The following is a 12,500-nucleotide window of genomic DNA, read 5'->3' on the forward strand; positions in this document are numbered from 1 at the left end:
CTCTTCTTCCTCCTCCTCCTCCTCTTTCTCTTTATCCTTGACTTTATTCCTCCTCACGTCTCCTTCCTTCCTTCTTTAGTGTGTCTTGTCGCATTTCCTCTGCTAATCTTTCCTTCTCTTCTTCCCTTCTTTTCTTTCCTCCTTCTTTCCTTTTCATTTTGACCTTTCGTTCGTTTCATATTGTTTCGTTTCGTCCGTTTGTTTGTTTGTTTGTTTGGTTGGTTAGTTGTTCAATAATGTTGTTGTTGTTGTTGTTGTTGTTGTTGTAGACTGTCATTTATTTGTTGATTTTTTCACTGTCCGTCTACTTGTCTGTCTGTCAGTCTGTATGTCTGTCTTTTTGTTTGTCATTCTCTTTCCGCCTGTCTGTTTTTGTGTGTCTGCATGTCTACCCGTTTGTCTGTACGCCTGACTGTCCTTTTGTCTCGCTCTCTCTCTCTCTCTCTCTCTCTCTCTCTCTCTCTCTCTCTCTCTCTCTCTCACGCAGAACAATAGAATGAATGACTTAGTATCTATATTGCGTCGAGAGAGAGAGATTGACAAGTGACTGACTGACTGACGGACACAAATACAAACAGAAAGAGAGAGAGAGAGAGAGAGAGAGAGAGAGAGAGAGAGAGAGAGGCGTTACGTAACTAGTTGTCACGTAACGAAACAAACTGAACATTGGTTACCGAATATTGTCTTTCTGAGACGCGTGTCGGGTGTGAAAGTGCCGAGTGAGAAGGAGGAGAAGTAGAAGGAAGAGGAGGAGGAGGAGGAAGAGGAGGAAGAGGAGGAGGAGGAGGAGTACAAGAAGAATTAAAACGAAGGAAGAAGAAGAAGAAGAAGAAGAAGAAGAAGAAGAAGAAGAAGAAGAAGAAAAAGAAGAAAGAGAGAAGTAAAAGAAGAAGAGAAAAGGAGAAGGAGGAAGAGAAGGAGAAGAAGAAGAAGAAGAAGAAGAAAAAGAAGAAGAAGAAAAAGAAGAAGAAAGAAAGAAAGAAAGAAGTAAAAGAAGAAGAGAAAAGGAGGAGGAAGAAGAAGAAGAAGAAGAAGAAGAAGAAGAAGAAGAAGAAGAATTACAACGAAATGAGTAAAAAGTGGAAGAATAATGAAAAAGAAATTAATAGCAATAATAATAATAATAATAATAATAATGATAATAATAATAATAATAATAATAATAATAATAATAATAATAATAATAATAGCTATTATTATTATTATTATTATTATTATTATTATTATTATTATTATTATTATTGTTATTATTATTATTATTATTATTATTATTATTATTACTATTATTATTATTATCATTATTATTATTATTATTATTATTATTATTATTATTATCATTATTATTATTATTATATAACAGACTGCAAATTAAGACTGGAATTTTGAAAGGTAACACTCACTGAAAAAAAACACTACCAAAAATTTAGAAAACCCTTTTCGTGTAAGTAATAAATTTACCTATTTATTTATTTCCATAATTTATTTATTTATTAATTTATCATTACCATTATTGCTATTTATTTACTTATTTATATATTTTATTTGGAGAGCCATTTATATTACTCACGTACAATAGCGCGCCGTTGCCAGTCGAAGGAACAAAACTATTAACACATAGTCAAGGTAAAGCATAAGTGTGTAGCAAGAGCCTCTCCTCCTCGCTTGCCTGCCTGCCGGATGCGTGGTGTGTTTACAAGGCGGCGGAACACGGGAGTCAAGTGGAGTGGGGAGTGAGGAGTGAGGGGCGGCACCGCGACACTCAGCCTTCCAATGTTATGTGTTGTCTTGTTTCTAAACGCTTTGCTCTCTCGCAAGGGTTTCAGAGGTCACGGTGAACATTAGTCGGGTTCATATAGTCTTTTTTCTTCTTTTCTATTGATAGTGCAGAATTCTTATTAAATTATGAGTGCAATAATGAAAACATCGTAAAAAATCTCAATAACTTTCACTATAATTATGAAAACAACCTTGAAAACTCCAGAAAACTTTCACTAGAATTATGAAACGGCCTTGTAAAACTTCCATAATTTTCACTAGAATTATGAAAACACCCTTGAAAGCTTCAATAACTCACTAGATTCATGAAAACACTCTTGGAAACTTCGCTAACTTTCACTAGAATTATGAAAACACACTTGCAAACCGCAATAGCTTTTACAAGAGCCTATTAAAAGTTTTCGGTATAACACGCCAATGCAGAATCCTTGCTAAACTATCACTTGTGTCACGAAAACACCCTCGAAAACCCTAATAACTTTCATTAGAATCATAAAAACACTTGAACATCCCAATAACTGTCACCAGATATCGAGGTAAGATATAAATGTAAAATTATTAGGTACCAAATTATCACTAAAATCTCGAAAACATCTTTGAAAACCGTAGTAATTCTCACCAGAATCATGAAAACACCCTCAAAAACCACAAATAACATCTATTAGAACCCATAAAACACGCCAGCACGTTCAAGAATAGTCCTTGCGAGCCAGAATCATTCCCACGTCGGGCAGAGGAAGTCAACTGGTCTTGATTTCCACAACCACACGGACCAGGACACCGCCACGCTACGTAATTCTCACCCTCCCCCTAACACACACACACACACACACACACACACACACACACACACACACACACACACACACACACACACGTCCGACGACTTTTAAAGAGTTTTTTGCGGTTTGCTGACCGGACATTAAGGGAACTGAAGGAGAAAAAAAACTGGATTATTTTTGTTTTCTAAGTGAAAAGAAAGGGAACTTAAGGAAAGGAATCAGAAAATATGTGAACTTTTAAAGATTTTCTCCCAAATGGTATTACTTTTTTTTCTTTTGTTTTCTTTGTGTTGCGTTTTCTAACAGAACGAAAAAGAAAACTTAAGGAAAATCATCCGAAAATATAAGACAATTTTTTTTCCTAAGATACTACAGACTCTTTTGCTATTTTCCAACTGGAAAGAAGGGGAACCAAAGAGAACTGGTCCAAAAGTATAAAATATTAAAGTAAATTCTTGGTCTTTTCTAACTAGACAAAAATCAAGTTCGATACGATGTTCTATGGAAAACTTCCATTATAATTATGAGTTCAGAGATGATAATCGGGTTCTCGTGAGTGTTTCTGCAATTGCTGAAGCAGAATTCTGAACAAACTATCACTAGAATCATGAAAACTCTCTTGAAAACATTAATATCTTTCACGAGAGCCTATTAACCCTTTCACGTCAATATGCAAAAATTCAGTTATAAAAGGAAAGTGTGAAATCTAAATTTATAAACATCTAAATGGAAGAAGAGGATAAAAAGAAAGGATTATATATATATATATATATATATATATATATATATATATATATATATATATATATATATATATATATATATATATATATATATATATATATTTTTTTTTTTTTTTTTTACCCAGTATAATGCTTGGAAGTGGCTGTAGAAATAGAACAAATGTCTCAGAATAGTTAAGGATTAAGGAAAAATGTGCCAGATAGCAGAAAAAGGGTTAAAAGTTGTCGAGATAAGGAACTGAATGTAGAATGTTTATCAGACTATCTTCAGACTTTCAATATAATAGAATAATCACAAGAATACACTTGAAGATCCCTAACGTCTTCCACTAGAGCCTATTAAAAGATGTTAAGGTAAGAGGCTGATATAGAATATTTATCAAGCAATAGCTAGAATCATGAGATCACACTTGAAAACCAAACAACTTCCACTACAGCCTGTTAAAAAATTGCCGAGATAACACGTCACTGGCAATAAAAGGAGCGATAGACTAAACTTTTAGGGGAAACTGTATTTTCCTCAGTAAAATTGTCTACGGTTACTACAAAGAAAAGAAAAAGAAATAAACATCCATTATCAGTCAAAGGGTAAAGGAATTTCTTTCTTTCTCTATTTTACCTCGCTCTTATTCTTCTTGTGTGGAAATAAAAAAAGACAAATAAATAAATAAATAAAACCATACAAAATTGATAAAAAATAGCATTAAGTAGATTCAGAGGAAAGTGATACAAAAGAAAGAGATATTAAGAATGTTTTTGTTTTCTCCTGGCCAGGATTAGAGGAAGCCAGCGGGACGTGATGACAGCCAGGGGAAGAAAAAAAAAAAAAAAAGCAGACTGGAATAATAATAAGGCAAAACTAAGTAAATACAGACATAAGAGAATATAAAAAGAATAAGTTAATGAAGGAAGGAAAAGTAACACCACAACGAAACTTATAAAAAAGGAAGAAAGAAACTAGAAAGTGAAAAAGCAAATTCAGATAATAACAAGATAACGATAAATAAATAAACATACATAAAAAGTTGAAAGAATAAATTAATCAACAAGGAGAAACGTAAAAAAAAAAGCACTACAGCCAATGAATAAATAAATAGAACACAAGAAAAAAACACAACGAAACTGATAAAAAAAAATATGTAATAAAAAAAGAAAGGGCAAACTAGAATAAACAAATAGAGACATAAGAAAACTGAAAGAATAAAGAGGAAAAGATAACGGAAAACGTAAGGTAAGTAATACCACAACAAAACTGATAAAAAAAGTAAGAAAGAACGAAAAAAATGCAAACACAAATGATAATATAATAAGACAAGGCTAAATAAATAAACAGAGACATAAGAAAACTGAAAAAAGTAATGAATAAATAAATGAAGAATGAAAAAAGTAAAACCCCAACCAACCTGATAAAAAAAAAGAAAGAAAGAACAAAGAAAGAGCAAACTCGAATATTAAGAAGACAAAGGTAAATAAACAAAAAAAATGAAAGAATAAACGAATAAATAATGGAAAACATAAGAAAAGTAATTCCAAAACCAGACTGATAAAGAAAAAGAAAAAAATACGACAAGGGGGTAAACAAAGAAGGAAAAAATACGAATAGCTGTAAACATGAGAAAGATAAACAGGTAAACGAAGACAACAATGAAGATTATCTACAAGGAATAAAAATAACAAATTAGGAAGAAAGGAAGATAGAAAATAGTCTCAAGGTGGTAACTATCTCTGAACTGTCCATTTCTTCATCATTTTCCCCTTTTCCTTCCTTTTCCTTTTCCTTCACCTGTTTCTGTCATTTTTCCTTCTCTCTTCCCTACCTCATTTCTTTTCTCTTCTATGTTTCTTTCCATCTTTCTCTTTCTTTGGTCCTTTCTCCCTCAACCAATTTATTTATTTCTTTCTTCCTCTCTCCCTTTCTTTCCCTTCCCATTCTCTCTTTCCTCCAAACTCTCTTTCTCGCTCCCTTCCCCTCCTTCTCCCTTCTTTTCTTCTTTCCCTCTCCTCTCCCCACCTTCTATCTTAACCTTGTCCCCAACCAACTCTTGTCTACCCCATCACCTTCTTTCCTCTTCCTTTTCCCCTTCCCCTCTCCTCTCTTGCCTCCTACTCCTGTCTACCACACCATCTTCCTTTCCTTTGATCTTCCTGTTCTCTCCAATCCCTCTACTCTTCCTCTACCCCGATCACTTTTCTATACTCCTGTCAACCCCGCCTCCCTTCTTCCTCTTCTCCTCTCATCTCTCTCTCTCTCTCTCTCTCTCTCTTCTTTTTCACTGCCACCACACTCCTCTCTCCTTCCCCCTGAACAGCCGCAGACCGTAAAACAATCTTTCCAAGAGGCTCACAGGTACACGCGCCGCTAATATACTCACCTGGGTAAACACACACACACACACACACACACACACGTACGTCTCTCTCTCTCTCTCTCTCTCTCTCTCTCTCTCTCTCTCTCTCTCTCTCTCTCTGTTATGTAAGTTGCTTTTTTATTTATTTATTTTTTTGTCGTTTCTTTTTATACGATTTTTACTTTGCATTATTCTGTTGTTTGTTTAGCGTTGTCTGTGCGCTTATCTGCCTGCCTGTTTGACCTTTTTTTTGTCTATTTTTGTCTATTCCTGTCTATCTATCTGTTTGTCTGTCTGTCTGCCTGGCTTTTTGTCTGTTTGCATATCTGTCTGTCTGTCTACCTGTCTTTCTTTTTTATTATTACTCTAACATCATTCATTATCGTTACTCTTTTCTTCCATTTCGTGTACTACATACAATCTTCCCCCAACCTCCCTCTCTCTCTCTCTCTCTCTCTCTCTCTCTCTCTCTCCACACACACACAAACACACGTACACACACGCACACACACACACACACACACACACACACACACACACAAGGAGTCAATTATCAGCACGCCACCTACTCCCCTTCCCTTCTCGAGTAGTGAGTGACAAAGTTCCTCATTTTTTCACGTGTTGAGCTGCTCATTTGACTACCACGGTGGCGGGAGAGGGGAGGGTGAGGGAGAGGTCGTGGGCTGGGAGAGGAGGGAGGTGGATAAGGGAAGAAAGGAGGGAGATAAGGGAGAGTGAAGGGAGGAAGGGTGAGATTGGGAATAAGAGCAAGAAAGGGTTGTGAGTGAAGAAGGGGAGAGAGAGAGAGAGAGAGAGAGAGAGAGAGAGAGAGAGAGAGAGAGAGAGAGAGAGAGAGAGAGAGAGAGAGAGAGATTAGAAGTGAATAAGAAAAGTAGGGAGAGGCTGAGAGAGTGAAGGGATGGAGAAGTGGAGATTAGCAATAAGAGAGGGAGGGAGGGAGAGAGGGAGGGAAAGAGGGAGGAAGGAAGAGAAGGAGGGAGTGAAGGAGGAAGGAAAGATAGGGAAAGACAAGCAGGAAGGAAGGAAGGAAGGAAGGAAGGAAGGAAGGAAGGAAGGAAGGAAGGAAGGAAGGAAGGAAGGAAGGAAGCGAGGAACAAAAGAGAGAGGAAATAAGAAAAGGGAAAGAGAAAGAAAAGGGAAGGAGAGAGGGAGGGAGGGAAGAAAAGAAGGAAGAAAGGAAGGAAGGAAGGAAGGAAGGGAGAAGAGAAAAATCTAAAGGAACGGAAGAGAAAACGTTAAAGAGGGAATATAAATGAAACAAGGATAATTCAATAAGGAAAGAAAGAAGAGAAGAAAGAGGACAAAAATAAAATAAAGAAACGAAGAAAAGATTAAAGAAAAACAGAAGAAAGAAAGTGGGAGGTAAAAAGAGAGAGAGAGAGAGAGAGAGAGAGAGAGAGAGAGAGAGAGAGAGAGAGAGAGAGAGAGAGAGAGAGAGAGAGAGAGAATGAAAGGAATGGAGGAGCAAAAAATACGGAAAGAAAATACAAAAAAAAGTGACGAAGAGAAGCAGATAAAAAAAGGGAAAGAAAGATTTTGGAAAGAAAAGGGAGGAAGGAAGAAAGGAAGGAAGGAAGGAAGGAAGGAAGGAAGGGAGGAAATGAAGGAGAGAAAATGCAAGAATTGGAGGAGGTAAAAATATTGAAGAGGAAAGAAAAGAATAAAAGTAAAGGAATGAGAAAAAACCAGGTAAAAGTATATCACGAAAAAAGAAGCAGAAGAGTGAAAGAAAGGAAGAAAAAAGGAAAGAAAGAGGTAAAAAGAGAAGGAGGAAGGATAGGAAGCAAAGCAAAAAAAAAAGCAACGTACAAGCAAAAGCATAACGAGAGAAAAGGGAAAAAAGAAAGGATTGAATAAATAAATAAATAAATGAATGAAGGAAGGAAGGAATGAAGGAAGGAAAGAAGGAAGAAAGGAAGAAAGAAAGGAAAGAAAGATGGAAGGAAGAAATAATTCACTGACTGGTATTATGACGCCTCAAGAAAAAAAAAATAATATAATAAGACGAAAAGAAGGGAAGAACGAAAGGATAAAAAAAGAAACAAGAAAAAACAGACGGTAGAGAATGAAGAGCTCAAATATAAAGGAATGCTGAAAAAACAAAAGACCGTGAGAGAGAGAGAGAGAGAGAGAGAGAGAGAGAGAGAGAGAGAGAGAGAGAGAGAGAGAGAGAGAGAGAGAGAGAGAGAGAGAGAGAATGAAGAAATAAAAAGAAAAAAATAAGAGAAAAACGAAAAAAATGAATAAAAAGATGCAGAAGCGAGAAAAAGAACAAGGAGAGGAGACAAAGATCAAGGAAAGAAGGAAATAAGGAAAGGAGGGAACAAAAAAGATAAAAAAAATAATAAGGAAGCAAGAAAGTACGAAAGACAAAAGACGAGAGAGAGAGAGAGAGAGAGAGAGAGAGAGAGAGAGAGAGAGAGAGAGAGAGAGAGAGAGAGAGAGAGAGAAGGATAAAAACAGAGACACAGGTACGAAGACGTGTGTGTGTGTGTGTGTGTGTGTGTGTGTGTGTGTGTGTGTGTGTGTGTGTGTGTGTGTGTGTGTGTGTGTGTGTGTGTGTGTGTGTGTGTGTGTGTGTGAGGGCGCGCCAGAGCACACATGAGCTGGCACTTTCCGTCGCTGAGTACACACCGGGGAAGTAAAAAGTTGTGGTGCTTTCTGAAGATACAGCGTGTGATTGTATGTACCTTCATTAATTAATTCCACGTGACGCCAGGTGAAGGGAGGGAGGGAAGGGGTAAGAGAGAGAGAGAGAGAGAGAGAGAGAGAGAGAGAGAGAGAGAGAGAGAGAGAGAGAGAGAGAGAGAGAGAGAGAGAGAGAGAGAGGATGATAGCAGGGAGACAGACAGACAAATAGCCACATACACAGACATACAGACACATAAACAGACAGACAAGCAAATAGGTACAGAGACAGACAGACAGACAGACAGACAGAAAGACAGACAGGCAGGCGTAAAACAACTCACTGAGACAGACAGACAGACAGACGGATAGACAGGGAGATCGACAGACAGACAGACAGAAGGAAGACAGACTCACAGACAGAGACAGATAGACGGATGGCCATAAAGGCAGGCAGACAGATAGGAGGGCAGGCAGAAGGAGAGATGAACAGCCAGGCACACAGGCGGACAACAGTGATACAGACAGATAAGTAGATAAACAGTTCGATAAAAAGATGGATAGACATACATATATACACTAAAAATAGATAATTAACTATGAAAGAAAGGAAGACAAAAAAGACGGTAGGAAAGAATGAAAGAAAAAAAATGTTTTGAAAAGAACGAGGAAAAATAAAAGTTGAGGAGGAAAATAGAAAATTAACTATGAAAGTAAGAAAGACAAAAGACAGCAGGAATCAATGAAAGAAATGTGTGAAAAAAACAGAGAATGATAAAAGTTGAGGAAGAGGAAAGAAATCAAATGATAAAAGGAAATATAATTAGAAATAAGACTGGAAAAAAATTAGAAGAAAAGAAAGAGGATGAAGAAAAATTGAGGAAAAAAAAATAAAGATAGGACAAGGAAAGGACATGAGTTCAAAACACACACACACACACACACACACACACACACACACACACACACACACACACACACACACACCGAAATCTCCAAAATACTAAAAAAAGAGAATTAAAATATTAAAGAAGAGGAGAAAAGAAAAGAAAAAGAAGATGTGAATGAGAGGATTCAGTAAAAGAAAGCAACCAAAACAGAAGAAAAAAAAAACAAGAATAAAGGGAGGGAGATAAAGAAGAGGTAGGAGAAACAAAGAAAATGTGACAAGGGGAAGAAGGAAACTGTGATAAACGGAAGACGAAGGGAAAGCATGGATAAAATAAGAGAGAACAAAAGAACGAAACAAGGAAGGGAAAAGGGAAAATAATGTTAAAGAAGTGAAAATAATGGAAAGTAAAATTATAAATGGATAAAAAAGATGAACGCGTGAAAGGGGAAAATGAAGTCAATATTTAAAGGAACACACACACACACACACACACACACACACACACACACACACACACACACACACACTAAATTGAAACAGACAGATATGTAGGCAGACCGTTAGAAAGAGAGAGAGAGAGAGAGAGAGAGAGAGAGAGAGAGAGAGAGAGAGAGAGAGAGAGAGAGAGAGAGAGAGAGAGAGAGAGAGAGAGAGAGAGAGAGAGAGAGAGAGAGAGAAATATCATCTCGCTTACCAACGCAACGCAAAACAGGCATGTACCACACACACACACACACACACACACACACACACACACACAAGTACACCTACACAAACAGTCAATGCGAAATTATACAACACACACACACACACACACACACACACACACACACACACACACACACACACACACACACACACACACACACACACACACGTAAAGTAAAACAAAACACAAACACACAAAACAAACAAAAAGACATACCAATCACCACATAGAGCTGTTGCAGAGAGAGAGAGAGAGAGAGAGAGAGAGAGAGAGAGAGAGAGAGAGAGAGAGAGAGAGAGAGAGAGAGCCATACCATGCACAGGAACGACATGCAAGCAAATGGGATGAGATAAAAAGCAAGACTCTCTCTCTCTCTCTCTCTCTCTCTCTCTCTCTCTCTCTCTCTCTCTCTCTCTCTCATTTATATGTACACACATGTAAACTCAAACGTAAAAGCAATCTACACATAGAATCTCTCTCTCTCTCTCTCTCTCTCTCTCTCTCTCTCTCTCTCTCTCTCTCTCTCTCTCTCTCTCTCTCTCTCTCTCTCTTTTTCTCATATTTCCTTTCTTATTTTTATTGTCTCCTTTTCACTCTCAAAATTTTTTCTCAATTCCTTTCACTCACCGCCTCAAGTTTGTATTTTATTTCCCTCTCTCTCTTTACCTCCTCTTTCCTTCCCCTTCCTCCATCTCCTCCTCCTTCTCTGTTTCCTCCGCCGTTTCCTCTCCTCACGTCTTTCCTTCACGTCCATCCACATTTCTTGCCTCCTCCTCTCTTCACCCCACTTTTCCTCCTCCTCCTCCTCCTCCTCCTCCTCCTCCTCCTCCTCCTCCTCTTCCTCCTTCTTTCCCTGTTCTTCCCCGATCTTCTCCCCTGCGTTACTAATGGCGTTCTTCAGCCGGCTTTTGTCTGTCTTAAAAGTGTTTGCCCTGTGTGTGTGTGTGTGTGTGTGTGTGTGTGTGTGTGTGTGTGTGTGTGTGTACGTGACTAGCCGTCCATCTTGTCTCACCACACCCAGCTACTGTACACTCCTGATCTCTTAAACATCTTGAGAGAGAGAGAGAGAGAGAGAGAGAGAGAGAGAGAGAGAGAGAGAGAGAGAGAGAGAGAGAGAGAGAGAGAGAGAGAGAGAGAGAGAGAGAGAGAGAAAGGGCATATCCTTGAAGAGAACTAAAATCCAGACAAAGAAGAGGAGGAGGAGGAGAAGGAGGTGATAAGAAGACATAAATACAAAGAAAGAGAAACTTTCTTTTTCATTCGGTATGGAAATTTATGAATAGATTTTATGTACGTGTGTACGAGTGTGTGTGTGTGTGTGTGTGTGTGTGTGTGTGTGTGTGTGTGTGTGTGTATGAGTGCTTCTATATTTGGAGCTAACAAAGATCTCTCTCTCTCTCTCTCTCTCTCTCTCTCTCTCTCTCTCTCTCTCTCTCTCTCTCTCTCTCTCTCTCTCTCTGTTTGCTTGTCTGTCTGTGTGTCTGTCTTTAATAATTATGGGCAGTAAAATTTTCATAGATGCCGACAAAGATGATTAATAATGGTGATAACGATGATGATGGTAATAATAATAATAATAATAATAATAATAATAATAATAATAATAATAATAATAATAATAATTATGAAAAGGCATTTCAGCATATTAATTTTTAAGAAGATGACACCACATCCTCCTCCTCTTCCTCTTCCGAATCTCTTTTCATTTTTCTTTTCCTCTTCCTCCTCCTCCTCTGCCAGTTTGGAAGACGTAAAGCAAAGGAAGATTATGATCTCTCTCTCTCTCTCTCTCTCTCTCTCTCTCTCTCTCTCTCTCTCTCTCTCTCTCTCTCTTGTGGCATCTATATATTTTCTTTAGTTAAGTATCACGATATCATCTATAGCATGTATATATCTTTTTTTCTTATATTTGTCCCATTTTTCTTTATCTAAAATTTTGATTTCCAATGACAAGTGTTGTTTAGGAGAGAGAGAGAGAGAGAGAGAGAGAGAGAGAGAGAGAGAGAGAGAGAGAGAGAGAGAGAGAGAGAGAGAGAGAGAGAGAGAGAGAGAGAGAATATTCCTTAGATACTAAAGAAAAGAAACGATTTACACTTATTTTGAATATTACAGAAACGTCAAAATCAGTGGCTGTTATTTTTTTAATTCATTATTCATATTAACAGTTGAATATCAAATTCTTTGTTTCATATTTTTAATCGCTTGCACCTTGTCTGCTTTTAAAAATGACTAAATGAATGCAGTGGATGTTATTGTGATTTTTTTTAAAGCGTCTGCTGGATTTTGCCGAGAGGTGAACAATGGATTCTGCAGCATGGCCAGGGAGACACCCCATGACAACCAGGCTAATCATCTCTGTGGCCTTTGAGAGTAATCCTAATGAAAGGACAAAGTGCTTAACAGTTCGGACTCCTGTGTTTCCAGTCTAGCTATTATTAATTAAAGCACTGCCATGTATTTTTGCTAAGAGGAACTACAATAGCAAAACGTCGACTCTGTAGGTTTCCACTTTTCATTTTGTAAAGTGTAGAGCTGAGTTTGTTCTCGCTCTAAATTTTACAGTGAGGACGCCGCGGAGTCATCTGTAAATTGTACAGCAAC

At 37.5% G+C, this 12,500-nt stretch overlaps 1 protein-coding gene across 3 annotated transcripts in view; it reads right to left on the reverse strand.

Moving 5' to 3' along the window:
- LOC135116384 (BMP-binding endothelial regulator protein-like) overlaps positions 1-12,500 on the reverse strand; it is a 157,404-nt gene that overhangs the window by 114,571 nt on the left and 30,333 nt on the right. The gene's annotated exons all lie outside the window — the stretch shown is intronic.

Source organism: Scylla paramamosain, chromosome 31 (assembly GCF_035594125.1).
Source record: "Scylla paramamosain isolate STU-SP2022 chromosome 31, ASM3559412v1, whole genome shotgun sequence".
Classification (NCBI taxonomy): domain Eukaryota; kingdom Metazoa; phylum Arthropoda; class Malacostraca; order Decapoda; family Portunidae; genus Scylla; species Scylla paramamosain.